Source organism: Zea mays, chromosome 5 (genome assembly GCF_902167145.1).
Source record: "Zea mays cultivar B73 chromosome 5, Zm-B73-REFERENCE-NAM-5.0, whole genome shotgun sequence".
NCBI lineage: Eukaryota > Viridiplantae > Streptophyta > Magnoliopsida > Poales > Poaceae > Zea > Zea mays.
Window position 1 is genome coordinate 189,752,127 of NC_050100.1, and position 14,540 is coordinate 189,766,666.

Below are 14,540 nucleotides of genomic sequence, written 5' to 3' on the forward strand. Positions count from 1 at the left end.
TGTTAAAGACTCTATATGCTCTTGTGTTTGAATCATATCCTAGTAAAAAGCCTTCTACAGTCTTAGGAGCAAATTTAGATTTTCTACCTCTTTTAATAAGAATAAAGCATTTGCTACCAAAGACTCTAAAATATGAAATATTGGGTTTTTTACCGGTTAGGAGTTCGTATGATGTCTTCTTGAGGATTCGGTGTAGATATAACCGGTTGATGGCGTAGCAAGCGGTGTTGACCGCCTCGGCCCAAAACCGATCCGAAGTCTTGTACTCATCAAGCATGGTTCTTGCCATGTCCAATAGAGTTCTATTCTTCCTCTCCACTACACCATTTTGTTGTGGAGTGTAGGGAGAAGAGAACTCATGCTTGATGCCCTCCTCCTCAAGGAAGCCTTCGATTTGTGAGTTCTTGAACTCCGTCCCGTTGTCGCTTCTAATTTTCTTGATCCTCAAGCCGAACTCATTTTGAGCCCGTCTCAAGAATCCCTTTAAGGTCTCTTGGGTATGAGACTTTTCCTGCAAAAAGAATACCCAAGTGAAGCGAGAATAATCATCCACGATAACCAGACAGTATTTACTCCCGCCGATGCTTATGTAAGCAATCGGGCCGAATAGGTCCATGTGTAGGAGCTCCAGTGGCCTCTCAGTCATCATGATGTTCTTATGTGGATGGTGGGCACCAACTTGCTTTCTTGCTTGGCATGCGCTACAAATCCTGTCTTTCTCAAAATGAACATTTGTTAGTCCTAAAATGTGCTCTCCCTTTAGAAGCTTATGAAGATTCTTCATCCCAACATGTGCTAGTCGGCGATGCCAGAGCCAGCCCATGTTAGTCTTAGCAATTAAGCAAGTGTCGAGTTCAGCTCTATCAAAATCTACCAAGTATAGCTGACCCTCTAATACTCCCTTAAATGCTACTGAATCATCACTTCTTCTAAAGACAGTGACACCTACATCAGTAAATAGACAGTTGTAGCCCATTTGACATAATTGAAAAACGGAAAGCAGATTGTAATCTAAAGAATCTACAAGAAAAACATTTGAAATAGAATGGTCAGGAGATATAGCAATTTTACCCAATCCTTTGACCAAACCTTGATTTCCATCCCCGAATGTGATAGCTCGTTGGGGATCTTGGTTTTTCTCGTATGAGGAGAACATCTTCTTCTCCCCTGTCATGTGATTTGTGCACCCGCTGTCGATAATCCAACTTGAGCCTCCGGATGCATAAACCTACAAAACATGTTTAGTTCTTGACTTTAGGTACCCAAATGGTTTTGGGTCCTTTGGCATTAGAAACAAGAACTTTGGGTACCCAAACACAAGTCTTTGATCCCTTGTGTTTGCCCCCAACAGACTTGGCAACTACCTTGCCAGATTTGTTAGTTAAAACATATGATGCATCAAAAGTTTTAAATGAAATGTCATGATCATTTGATGCACTAGGAGTTTTCCTTTTAGGCAACTTAGCACGGGTTGGTTGCCTAGAACTAGATGTCTCACCCTTATACATAAAAGCATGGTTAGGGCCAGAGTGAGACTTCCTAGAGTGAATTCTCCTAATTTTGCTCTCAGGATAACCGACAGGATATAAAATGTAACCCTCGTTATCTTGAGGCATGGGAGCCTTGCCCTTAACAAAATTAGACAATTTCTTAGGAGGAGCATTAAGCTTGACATTGTCTCCCTGTTGGAAGCCAATGCCATCCTTAATGCCAGGGCGTCTCCCACTATAAAGCATACTACGAGCAAATTTAAATTTTTCATTTTCAAGTTCATGCTTGGCAATTTTAGCATCTAATTTTGCTATATGATCATTTTGTTGTTTAATTAATGCCATGTGATCATGAATAGCATCAATGTTAACATCTCTACATCTAGTGCAAATAGTAGTGTGTTCAACGGTAGATGTAGAGGGTTTGCAAGATTTTAATTCTACAACCTTAGCATGCAATATATCATTTTTAGTTCTAAGGTCGGAAATTGTAGCATTGCAAACATCTAATTCTTTAGCCTTAGCAAGCAATTTTTCATTTTCAATCCTAAGGCTAGCAAGAGACATGTTTAATTCTTCAATCTCAGCAAGCAAATCATCATTATCATTTCTAAGATTGAGAATTGAAACATTACAAGCAATAGAATCAACCTTAGCTAACAGATTAGAATTCTCATTTCTAAGGTTGTCTATAGTCTCATGGCAAGTGCTTAGCTCACTAGATAATTTTTCACATTTTTCAACTTCTAGAGCATAAGCATTTTTAACTTTAACATGCTTTTTGTTTTTGAAAGGGAAATGTGCCCTTGGGCCATTTCTAAGTATTTTGGTGATTTAGTGTCCAACACAAGTGCCTAAGTGTAAAAAGGTGGATAAAGTACAAATCAAGGATAAAGGTATGTTTCTCAGACTTAGTACATTGTTTTATGGACTAATGTATTGTGTCTAAGTGCTGGAAACAGGAAAAATCCAATTAGAAATGTCTTGGCTCGAGCAGCCAAGACTCTGCTGAGTCTGGGTGCACCGGACAGTGTCCGGTGGTGCACCGGACAGTGTCCGGTGCGCCAGGCTGGCTCGAGCGAAGTGGCCGCTCTCGGGAATTCACCGGCGACGTACGACTATAATTCACCGGACTGTCCGGTGTGCACCGGACTGTCCGGTGAGCCAACGGTCGGCAGGGCCAACGGTCGGCCGCGCGATCTGCGCGGGACACGTGGCCGAGCCAACGGCTAGAAGGGGGCACCAGACATGTCCGGTGCGCCAACGGCTCTCAGGCTGCCAACGGTCGACTGTGCCATTTTTGGAAGGAAATCGGGCACCGGACAGTGTCCGGTGTGCACCGGACTGTCCGGTGCGTCAGTCGACAGAAGGCAAGATCAGCCTTCCTAAAATGCTCTCAACGGCTTCTAGCTGCCTTGGGGCTATAAAAGGGACCCCTAGGCGCATGGAGGAACACACCAAGCGTTCCTACATCATTCCTAAGCACCAAGACATCGATCCCGCGCCTTTGATTCTTTGCGAAAGCAATTAGAGCTCTTGCTGAGTGGTGAACTCATTGAGTTGTGTTGTGAGCTCTCGTTGCGACTTGTGTGCGTGGTGTTGCTGTGATTTCTTGTCTTGAGTGCATTGCTAATCCCTCCCTTGCTCTGTGCTTCTTTGTGAATTTCAAGTGTAAGGGCGAGAGGCTCCAAGTTGTGGAGATTCCTCGCAAACGGGATTGAGTAAAGCAAGCAAAACACCGTGGTATTCAAGTGGGTCTTTGGACCGCTTGAGAGGGGTTGATTGCAACCCTCGTCCATTGGGACGCCACAACGTGGAGTAGGCAAGCGTTGGTCTTGGCCGAACCACGGGATAACCACCGTGCCATCTCTGTGATTGATCTTGTTGGTTATTGTGTTTTGTTGAAGATTCCTCTCTAGCCACTTGGCAGTTATTGTGCTAACACTTAACCAAGTTTTTGTGGCCTAAGTTTTAAGTGTTACAGGATCACCTATTCACCCCCCCCTCTAGGTGCTCTCAATTGGTATCAGAGTCGTTCTCTTCACAAAGGGACTAACCGCCCGAAGAGATGGATCCTAAGGGGAAGGGTATCGTGATCAACGATAAAGAGAAGGAATCTTTCGTCAACGAGCCGAAGGATGACAAGCCTACCGACTCAGGCTCGGGCCATAAACGGAAAGATGGGAAGAAAAAGAAGACGAGGCGCATCAAGGAGATCGTCTACTACGACGACAGCGATGAGTCTACTTCTTCCCAAAAGGTCGACGACCACAACGACTACGAGAGAAGGAAACCGGTCAATTCGAACTTTTCTTTTGATTACTCTCATATTCCTCAAAGTACAAATGATCATTTATTATCTATTCCACTTGGTAAACCTCCCCATTTTGATGGAGAGGACTACGGATTTTGGAGTCACAAAATGCGTAGTCACTTGTTCTCTCTCCATCCTAGTATATGGGAGATTGTAGAGAGTGGAATGCACTTTGATAGTTCGGATAGTCCCATGTTCATTAATGAGCAAATTCATAAGAATGCACAAGCTACTACTGTTCTTCTAGCTTCATTGTGCAGGGATGAATACCACAAAGTGAGCGGCTTTGATAACGCCAAGCAGATCTAGGACACCCTCAAGATTTCACATGAGGGGAACGACGTCACCTTGCTCACCAAGATGGAGTTGGTGGAGGGCGAGCTTGGACGATTCGCGATGATAAGGGGCGAGGAGCCGACACAAACATACAACCGGCTCAAGACCCTTATCAACAAAATAAGGAGCTACGGAAGCACGCGATGGACGGACCACGACGTCGTCCGATTGATGCTAAGGTCCTTTACCGTTCTTGATCCTCATTTGGTGAATAATATTCGTGAGAATCCCAAGTACACCAAAATGTCGCCCGAAGAAGTCCTTGGAAAATTCGTAAGCGGGCGAATGATGATCAAGGAGGCGAGGTACGTGGACGACGCATTGAATGGTCCAATCACCGAGCCTCAACCCCTTGCTCTCAAGGCAACAAGAAGCAAGGAGGCGCTACCTAGCAAGGTGGCACAAATTGAGGCGGCCGGACTTAATGATGAATAAATGGCCCTCATCATCAAAAGATTCAAGACGGCGCTAAAGGGTCGCAAGGGGCAGCCAAGCAAGACCAAGACAAAGGGGAAGCGCTCATGCTTCAAATGTGGTAAGCTTGGTCATTTTATTGCTAACTGTCCCGACAATGATAGTGATCAGGATCAAGGGAACAAGAGGGAGAATAAGAAGAAGAACTATAAGAAGGCAAAGGGCGAGGCACATCTTGGCAAGGAGTGGGATTCAGATTGCTCCTTGTCCGACTCCGACAATGAAGGACTCGCCGCCACCGCCTTCAACAAGTCATCCCTCTTCCCCAACGAGCGTCACACATGCCTTATGGCAAGGGAGAAGAAGTAGACACCCCTCAATTAAGGATGGGCTTGGCTTCAAGAGGGAAGCCAAGAACTTAACAAGCCATAAGGCTCCCATCTCCGCCAAGGAGAAAGGGAAGGCCCCTATGGCAAGTAGTACTAAAAAGAACCATGCTTTTATGTACAATGATAGAAGACAATCTCATAGGAGTTGCAATGCTTTTGATTCACATGCATATGATTCTTATGCTATGTATACTTCCAGTTCTTCCTATATGCATGGTAGAGATATGCCTAGGAAAAATATTCATCATGTGCCTAGAAAGAATGTTGTTCATATTCCTAGAAAATTTATGAATGGTCCCTCTACAATTTATCATGCTTTAAATGCTTCCTTTGCTATTTGTAGAAAGGATAGGAAGATAGTTGCTAGGAAATTAGGGGCAAAATGCAAGGGTGATAAAACTTGCATTTGGGTCCCTAAGAAAATTGTGACTAACCTTGTAGGACCCAACAAGAGTTGGGTACCTAAGACCCAAGCCTAAATTTGCCTTGCAGGTTTATGCATCCGGGGGTTCAAGCTGGATTATCGACAGCGGATGCACAAACCATATGACGGGGGAGAAGAAGATGTTCACCTCCTACGTCAAGAATAAGGATTCCCAAGATTCAATCATATTCGGTGATGGGAACCAAGGCAAGGTGAAAGGTTTAGGCAAGATTGCAATATCAAATGAGCACTCTATCTCTAATGTGTTTTTAGTTGAGTCTCTTGGATATAATTTACTATCTGTCAGTCAATTATGTAATATGGGATATAATTGTCTATTTACAAATGTAGATGTGTCTGTCTTTAGAAGATGTGATGGTTCACTAGCTTTTAAGGGTGTTCTAGACGACAAACTTTATTTAGTTGATTTTGCAAAAGAAGAGGTCGGTCTAGATGCATGCTTAATGGCTAAGACTTGCATGGGCTGGTTGTGGCATCGCCGCTTAGCACATGTGGGGATGAAGAACCTCCACAAGCTTCTAAAGGGAGAACACGTGATAGGTCTAACCAATGTACATTTCGAAAAAGATAGACCTTGTGCAGCTTGTCAAGCAGGTAAATAGGTGGGAGGAGCTCATCACAGCAAGAATGTGATGACCACTTCAAGACCTCTGGAGCTGATGCATATGGACCTCTTCGGACCCGTCGCCTATCTAAGCATAGGAGGAAGTAAGTATGGTCTAGTTATTGTTGATGACTTTTCCCGCTTCACTTGGGTGTTCTTTTTGCAGGATAAGTCTGAAACCCAAGGGACCCTCAAGCGCTTCCTCAGGAGAGCTCAAAATGAGTTTGAGCTCAAGGTGAAGAAGATAAGGAGCGACAATGGGTCCAAATTCAAGAATCTTCAAGTGGAGGAATTCCTTGAGGAGGAGGGGATCAAGCACGAGTTCTCCGCTCCCTACACACCTCAGCAAAACGGTGTGGTAGAGAGGAAGAACAGGACGCTCATAGATATAGCGAGGACTATGCTTGGAGAGTTCAAGACCCCCAAGCGCTTTTGGTCGGAAGCCGTGAACACGGCTTGCCACGCCATCAACAGGGTCTACCTTCACCGCCTCCTCAAGAAGACTTCATATGAACTGCTGACTGGTAACAAACCCAATGTGTCTTATTTTCGTGTATTTGGGAGCAAGTGTTATATTCTTGTGAAGACAGGTAGAACCTCTAAATTTGCTCCCAAAGCTGTAGAAGGGTTTTTAATAGGTTATGATTCAAATACAAAGGCGTATAGGGTCTTCAACAAATCATCGGGTTTGGTTGAAGTCTCTACCGATGTTGTATTTGATGAGACTAATGGCTCTCCAAGAGAGCAAGTTGTTGATCTTGATGATGTAGATGAAGAAGACGTTCCAACTGCCGCGATACGCACCATGGCGATTGGAGATGTACGGCCTTAGGAACAATTGGAGCAAGATCAACCGTCTTCCTCAACTATGGTGCATCCCCCAACCCAAGATGACGAACAGGTACCTCAAGTGGAGGCGCATGATCAAGGGGGAGCACAGGATGATCAAGTTGAAGAGGAAGAAGCACCTCAGGCACCTCCAACCCAAGTTCGAGCGACGATCCAAAGGGATCATCCCGTCGACCAAATATTGGGTGATATTAGCAAGGGAGTAACTACTCGTTCAAGATTAGTTAATTTCTGTGAGCATTACTCCTTTGTCTCTTCTATTGAGCCTTTCAGAGTAGAAGAGGCCTTGCTAGATCCGGACTGGGTGTTGGCCATGCAGGAGGAACTCAACAACTTCAAGCGCAATGAAGTTTGGACACTGGTGCCTCGTCCCAAGCAAAATGTTGTGGGAACCAAGTGGGTGTTCCGCAACAAACAGGACGAGCACGGGGTGGTGACGAGGAACAAGGCTCGACTTGTGGCAAAAGGTTATGCCCAAGTCGCGGGTTTGGACTTTGAGGAGACTTTTGCTCCTGTGGCTAGGCTAGAATCAATTCGTATCTTGCTAGCATATGCCGCTCACCATTCTTTCAGGTTGTACCAAATGGATGTAAAGAGCGCTTTCCTCAACGGGCCGATCAAGCTGGAGGTGTACGTGGAGCAACCCCCTGGCTTCGAGGATGAACGGTACCCTGACCACGTGTGTAAGCTCTCTAAGGCGCTCTATGGACTTAAGCAAGCCCCAAGAGCATGGTATGAATGCCTTAGAGACTTTTTAATTGCTAATGCTTTCAGGGTTGGGAAAGCCGATCCAACTCTTTTCACTAAGACGTGCGATGGTGATCTGTTTGTGTGCCAAATTTATGTCGATGACATAATATTTGGTTCTACTAATCAAAAGTCTTGTGAAGAGTTTAGCAGGGTTATGACGCAGAAATTCGAGATGTCGATGATGGGCGAGTTGAACTACTTCCTTGGGTTCCAAGTGAAGCAACTCAAGGACGGCACTTTCATCTCCCAAACAAAGTACACGCAAGACTTGCTAAAGTGGTTTGGGATGAAGGACGCCAAGCCCGCAAAGACGCCGATGGGAACTGACGGACACACCGACCTCAACAAAGGAGGTAAGTCCGTTGATCAAAAAGCATACCGGTCCATGATAGGTTCTTTGCTTTATTTATGTGCTAGTAGACCGGATATTATGCTTAGCGTATGCATGTGTGCTAGATTTCAATCCAATCCTAAGGAGTGCCACTTAGTGGCCGTGAAGCGAATTCTTCGATATTTAGTCGCTACGCCTTGTTTCGGGATCTGGTATCCAAAGGGGTCTAACTTTGACTTGATTGGGTACTCAGATTCCGACTATGCTGGATGTAAGGTCGATAGGAAGAGTACATCGGGGACGTGCCAATTCTTAGGAAGGTCCCTGGTGTCATGGAATTCTAAGAAACAAACTTCCGTTGCCCTATCCACCGCTGAGGCCGAGTATGTTGCCGCAGGACAGTGTTGCGCGCAACTACTTTGGATGAGGCAAACCCTTAGGGACTTTGGCTACAATCTGAGCAAAGTCCCACTCCTATGTGATAATGAGAGTGCTATCCGAATAGCGGAAAATCCTGTTGAGCACAGCCGCACAAAGCACATTGACATTCGGCATCACTTTTTGAGAGACCACCAGCAAAAGGGAGATATCGAAGTGTTTCATGTTAGCACCGAGAACCAGCTAGCCGACATCTTTACCAAGCCTCTAGATGAGAAGACCTTTTGCAGGCTGCGTAGTGAGCTAAATGTCTTAGATTCGCGGAACTTGGATTGAATTGTAGCATACATATGTTTATGCTTTTGATCATGTTCATTCTGCATTTTGTTGCTTATTGTGGTGCTCAAGTTGTACAAACACTACCTGGACCTCACAAGTCCTTTTTGCAAGTGATGCACATATTTAGGGGGAGCTGTGCTACAACTTGACTCTTTGAGACTAACCATATGCTTGAGTTTGCTTGTTTTAGTCTCAAAGGAGGTTTGAAAGGGAAAAGGTGGACTTGGACCATGAAAGACTTCCACTGCACTCCGATGAGAGAGTAACCTATTCCAAGTTCATCTCATGTACTCTTATTGCCTTTGTTCTTATTTGAAGATTTTGGTGAGGCAATGGGGTTAAAGGGGCCAAGATTGATCCCGTTTTGGTGCTTGATGCCAAAGGGGGAGAAAATAAAGGCCAAAGCGATAAATGGATCAGCTACCACTTGAGAGATTTTGAAAATAGTAGAATAGAGCTTTTGGTTTGTCAAAACTCTTTTAGTGTCTCTCTTGTCAAAGGTTGGTTTCTTGTGGGGAGAAGTATTGATTATGGGAAAAAGGGGAGTTTTTGAAATCTTGAACCAATTTCTCTTGGAATGACTCTCTTTATGTCTTAACATGTGGGTTTGACTTAGAGATAGGAATTTGAGTTTGATTTGAAAAAAACAAACCAAGTGGTGGCATAGAATGATCCATATATGTCAAATTTGATTCAAAACAATTTTGAGTTCTTATTTGAATTGATTTTGCACTTGTTCTACTTGCTTTATGTTGTGTTGGCATAAATCACCAAAAAGGGGGAGATTGAAAGGGAAATGTGCCCTTGGGCCATTTCTAAGTATTTTGGTGATTTAGTGTCCAACACAAGTGCCTAAGTGTAAAAAGGTGGATAAAGTACAAATCAAGGATAAAGGTATGTTTCTCAGACTTAGTACATTGTTTTATGGACTAATGTATTGTGTCTAAGTGCTGGAAACAGGAAAAATCCAATTAGAAATGTCTTGGCTCGAGCAGCCAAGACTCTGCTGAGTCTGGGTGCACCGGACAGTGTCCGGTGCGCCAGGCTGGCTCGAGCGAAGTGGCCGCTCTCGGGAATTCACCGGCGACGTACGGCTATAATTCACCGGACTGTCCGGTGTGCACCGGACTGTCCGGTGAGCCAACGGTCGGCAGAGCCAACGGTCAGCCGCGCGATCTGCGCGGGACACGTGGCCGAGCCAACGGCTAGAAGGGGGCACCGGACTGTCCGGTGTGCACCGGACATGTCCGGTGCGCCAACGGCTCTCAGGCTGCCAACGGTCGACTGTGCCATTTTTGGAAGGAAATCGGGCACCGGACAGTGTCCGGTGTGCACCGGACTGTCCGGTGCGTCAGTCGACAGAAGGCAAGATCAGCCTTCCTAGAATGCTCTCAACGGCTTCTAGCTGCCTTGGGGCTATAAAAGGGACCCCTAGGCGCATGGAGGAACACACCAAGCATTCCTACAACATTCCTAAGCACCAAGACATCGATCCCGCGCCTTTGATTCTTTGCGATAGCAATTAGAGCTCTTGCTGAGTGGTGAACTCATTGAGTTGTGTTGTGAGCTCTCGTTGCGACTTGTGTGCGTGGTGTTGCTATGATTTCTTGTCTTGAGTGCGTTGCTAATCCCTCCCTTGCTCTGTGCTTCTTTGTGAATTTCAAGTGTAAGGGCGAGAGGCTCCAAGTTGTGAAGATTCCTCGCAAACGGGATTGAGTAAAGCAAGCAAAACACCGTGGTATTCAAGTGGGTCTTTGGACCGCTTGAGAGGGGTTGATTGCAACCCTCGTCCATTGGGACGCCACAACGTGGAGTAGGCAAGCGTTGGTCTTGGCCGAACCACGGGATAACCACCGTGCCATCTCTGTGATTGATCTTGTTGGTTATTGTGTTTTGTTGAAGATTCCTCTCTAGCCACTTTGCAGTTATTGTGCTAACACTTAACCAAGTTTTTGTGGCCTAAGTTTTAAGTGTTACAGGATCACCTATTCACCCCCCCCTCTAGGTGCTCTCAGTTTTCCTTGATTAGAAAGTCCTCTTGGGAGTCCAAGAGATCATCCTTCTCATGGATGGCACTAATTAATTCATTTAATTTCTCTTTTTGTTGCATGTTTAAGTTGGCAAAAAGAGTACGCAAATTATCTTCCTCATCACTAGCATTATCATCACTAGAGGACTCATACCTAGTGTAGGATTTAGATTTAACCTTCTTCTTTTTACCGTCCTTTGCCATGAGGCACTTGTGGCCGACGTTCGGGAAGAGAAGTCCCTTGGTGACGGCGATGTTGGCGGCGTCCTCGTCATCGGAGGAGTCGCTAGAGCTTTCGTCGGAGTCCCACTCGCGACAAACATGGGCATCGCCGCCCTTCTTCTTGTAGTACCTCTTCTTCTCCTTTCTTCTCCCCTTCTTGTCGTCGCCCCTGTCACTGTCACTAGACATAGGACATTTTGCTATAAAGTGACCGGGCTTACCACACTTGTAGCAAACCTTCTTGGAGCGGGGCTTGTAATCTTTCCCCCTCCTTTGCTTGAGGATTTGACGGAAGCTCTTGATGACGAACGCCATTTCCTCATTGTCGAGCTTGGAGGCGTCAATGGGTGTTCTACTCGGTGTAGACTCCTCCTTCTTTTCTTCCGTCGCTTTGAATGCGACCGGTTGAGCTTTGGACGTAGAAGGACTGTCAAGCTCGTTGATCTTCCGTGAGCCCTTAATCATAAATTCAAAGCTCACAAAATTCCCGATAACTTCCTCGGGGGTCATTAGTGTATATCTTGGGTTGCCACGAATTAATTGTACTTGAGTAGGGTTAAGGAAAATAAGTGATCTTAGAATAACCTTAACCACCTCGTGGTCATCCCATTTCTTGCTCCCGAGGTTGCGCACTTGGTTCACCAAGGTTTTGAGCCGGTTGTACATATCTTGTGGTTCCTCCCCTTGGCGAAGACGGAAGCGACCGAGCTCCCCCTCGATCGTTTCCCGCTTGGTGATCTTGGTGAGTTCATCACCCTCGTGCGCGGTCTTGAGCACGTCCCAAACTTCCTTGGTGCTTTTTAATCCTTGCATCTTGTTGTACTCCTCCCTACTTAGAGAGGCGAGGAGTATGGTTGTGGCTTGGGAGTTGAAGTGCTCGATTTGGGCCACCTCGTCCTCATCATAATCCTCATCCCCTACAGATGGTACCTGTGCTCCAAACTCAACAACATTCCATATACTTCTGTGGAGTGAGGTTAGATGAAATTTCATTAAATCACTCCACCTAGCATAATCTTCACCGTCAAAGGTTAGCGGTTTGCCTAATGGAACGGAAAGTAATGGAGTATGTCTAGAAGTGCGAGGGTAATGTAAGGGGATCTTACTAAACTTCTTGCGCTCATGGCGCTTAGAAGTTATGGAGGGCGCGTCGGAGCCGGAGGTGGAAGGTGATGAAGTGTCGGTCTCGTAGTAGACCACCTTCCTCATTTTCTTTTTCTTGTCGCCACTCCGATGCGACTTGTGGGAGGAGGCTTTCTTCCCCTTCCCTTTCTTTTTGTTGCGGGACTCTTCCGATGAAGCCTTCCCGTGGCTTGTAGCGGGCTTGTCGCCGGTCTCCATCTCCTTCTTGGCATGTTCTCCCGACATTACTTCGAGCGGTTAGGCTCTAATGAAGTACCGGCTCTGATACCAATTGAAAGTCGCCTAGAGGGGGGTGAAAAGGGCGAAACTGAAATTCTCAAAAATAATCACAACTACAAGCCGGGTTAGCGTTAGAAATATAATCAAGTCCGCGAGAGAGGGTGCAAAACAAATCGCAAGCGAATAAGTAGTGTGACACATGGATTTGTTTTACCGAGGTTCGGTTCTCGCAAACCTACTCCCCGTTGAGGTGGTCACAAAGACCGGGTCTCTTTCAACCCTTTCCCTCTCTCAAACGATCCCTCGGACCGAGTGAGCTTTTCTTCTCAATCACTTGGAACACAAAGTTCCCACAAGGACCACCACAAGATTGGTGTCTCTTGCCTCAATTACAAGTGAGTTTGATCGCAATGAAGAATCAAAGAAAGAAGAAAGCAATCCAAGCGCAAGAGCTCGAAAGAACACAAGCAAATCTCTCTCACTAATCACTAGGGCGTTGTGTGGAGTTTGGAGAGGATTTGATCACTTGGGTGTGTCTAGAATTGAATGCTAGAGCTCTTGTAAGTAGTTGAAGTGGGAAAACTTGGATGCAATGAATGAGGGGTGGTTGGGGGTATTTATAACCCCAACCACCAAACTAGCCGTTTGGTGGAGCTGTCTGTCGCATGGTGCACCGGACAGTCCGGTGCACACCGGACAGTGTCCGGTGCGCCAGCCACGTCACCAGGCCGTTGGGTTCCGACCGTTGGAGCTCTGACTTCTGGGCCCGCCTGGATGTCCGGTGGCACACCGGACATGCACTGTAGAGTGTCCGGTGCGCCACTTCGCGCGTGCCTGACTTCTACGCGCTCTGGCGCGCATTTAATGCCTCTGCAGGTGACCGTTGGCGCGAAGTAGCCGTTGCCCCGCTGGCTCACCGGACAGTCCGGTGCACACCGGACATGTCCGGTGAATTATAGCGGAGCGATTTCCCGAAGCTGGCGAGTTCCTGGGGCGCCCTTCCTTGGAGCACCGAACACTGTCCGGTGTACACCGGACAGTCCGGTGAATTATAGTGAAGCGCCTCTGGATTTTCCCGAAGGTGAGGAGTTCAGCATGAAGTCCCCTGGTGCACCGGTCACTGTCCGGTGGCACACCGGACAGTCCGGTGCGCTAGACCAGGGCATACTTCGGTTATCCCTTGCTCTCTTTGTTGAACCCAATACTTGGTCTTTTTATTGGCTAAGTGTGAACCTTTGGCACCTGTATAACTTATGCACTAGAGCAAAACTAGTTAGTCCAATTATTTGTGTTGGGCAATTCAACCACCAAAATCAATTAGGAACTAGGTGTAAGCCTAATTCCCTTTCACATAGCATTCCAGTCATCAGCTCATCCACACGCCTATGCCCACGCAGAACGAAAGAGAAGAGAGGCGGGAGGCTCATCCACATGTCTGCACCCACATGAAATGAAAGGGAAGAGAGACAGGAGGTCGAAATACCGTCCATCTCGATGATATGGGGTTCTGCACCTTGATGCGGCTCTGCTCAGCTACCACGACTGTGGCGATGGTGTAGCAGCAGAGTGAGGCATCGCGAAGCACGCGACTGCTCCTAGGACATGCAAGAATGCAGTGGAGAGAGTTGGACCTCGAGGTCGTGGCGCTCATCGGCGATGGAGAGACGAATCTAATTTTCATGCTCTTGATTCGTTGCCACGTCGGGCTCCTTGAACCGCCACCGCGACAGCGTGCCGAGCTACTTGTCGAAGGCACCCTGGCCAACAGAGACCGAGTTCATGTTGTAGCCGACCATGGGCTCGCACCAGCAGAGCAGGAGGAAGAGGAGGAACGAGAGCTAGTAGACAACGCCGCCGTGCTCGGAGTCATCAGTGTGTGAACACGACGTGTCACCGGCGCCGTAGTGTAGGCGTCGTCGTTTTCCTCGTCATCCGACGACTTGGCCAGTGCCACCTCCGATGCGTGTAGGAGTGGATGAGGGTGTGGAGGCCGCGGTGCGCTCCTCCCAGGGTCGGCTGCACCGGATCCGCCACGTGCCCACTTACTTGGAGGGCAGGCGAGTCATGGAGTGGATGAGAGCGTGGGGGTGCGCAACTCCGACGGTGAGGAGAGATTGGACGACATTCACGGCGGGGAAATCACGTGATTGATGGGAGCGTGGGCATGGAACATGTGTGCTTGCCCTCACGAGGTTGCGACATCGAGTGGGAGGAGGAGACAACGACTTCGCTGTGAGGGGTCACGGGAGAGAGAGGATGGGCAGGCTTCTGCGGTTATTGGGATTTTC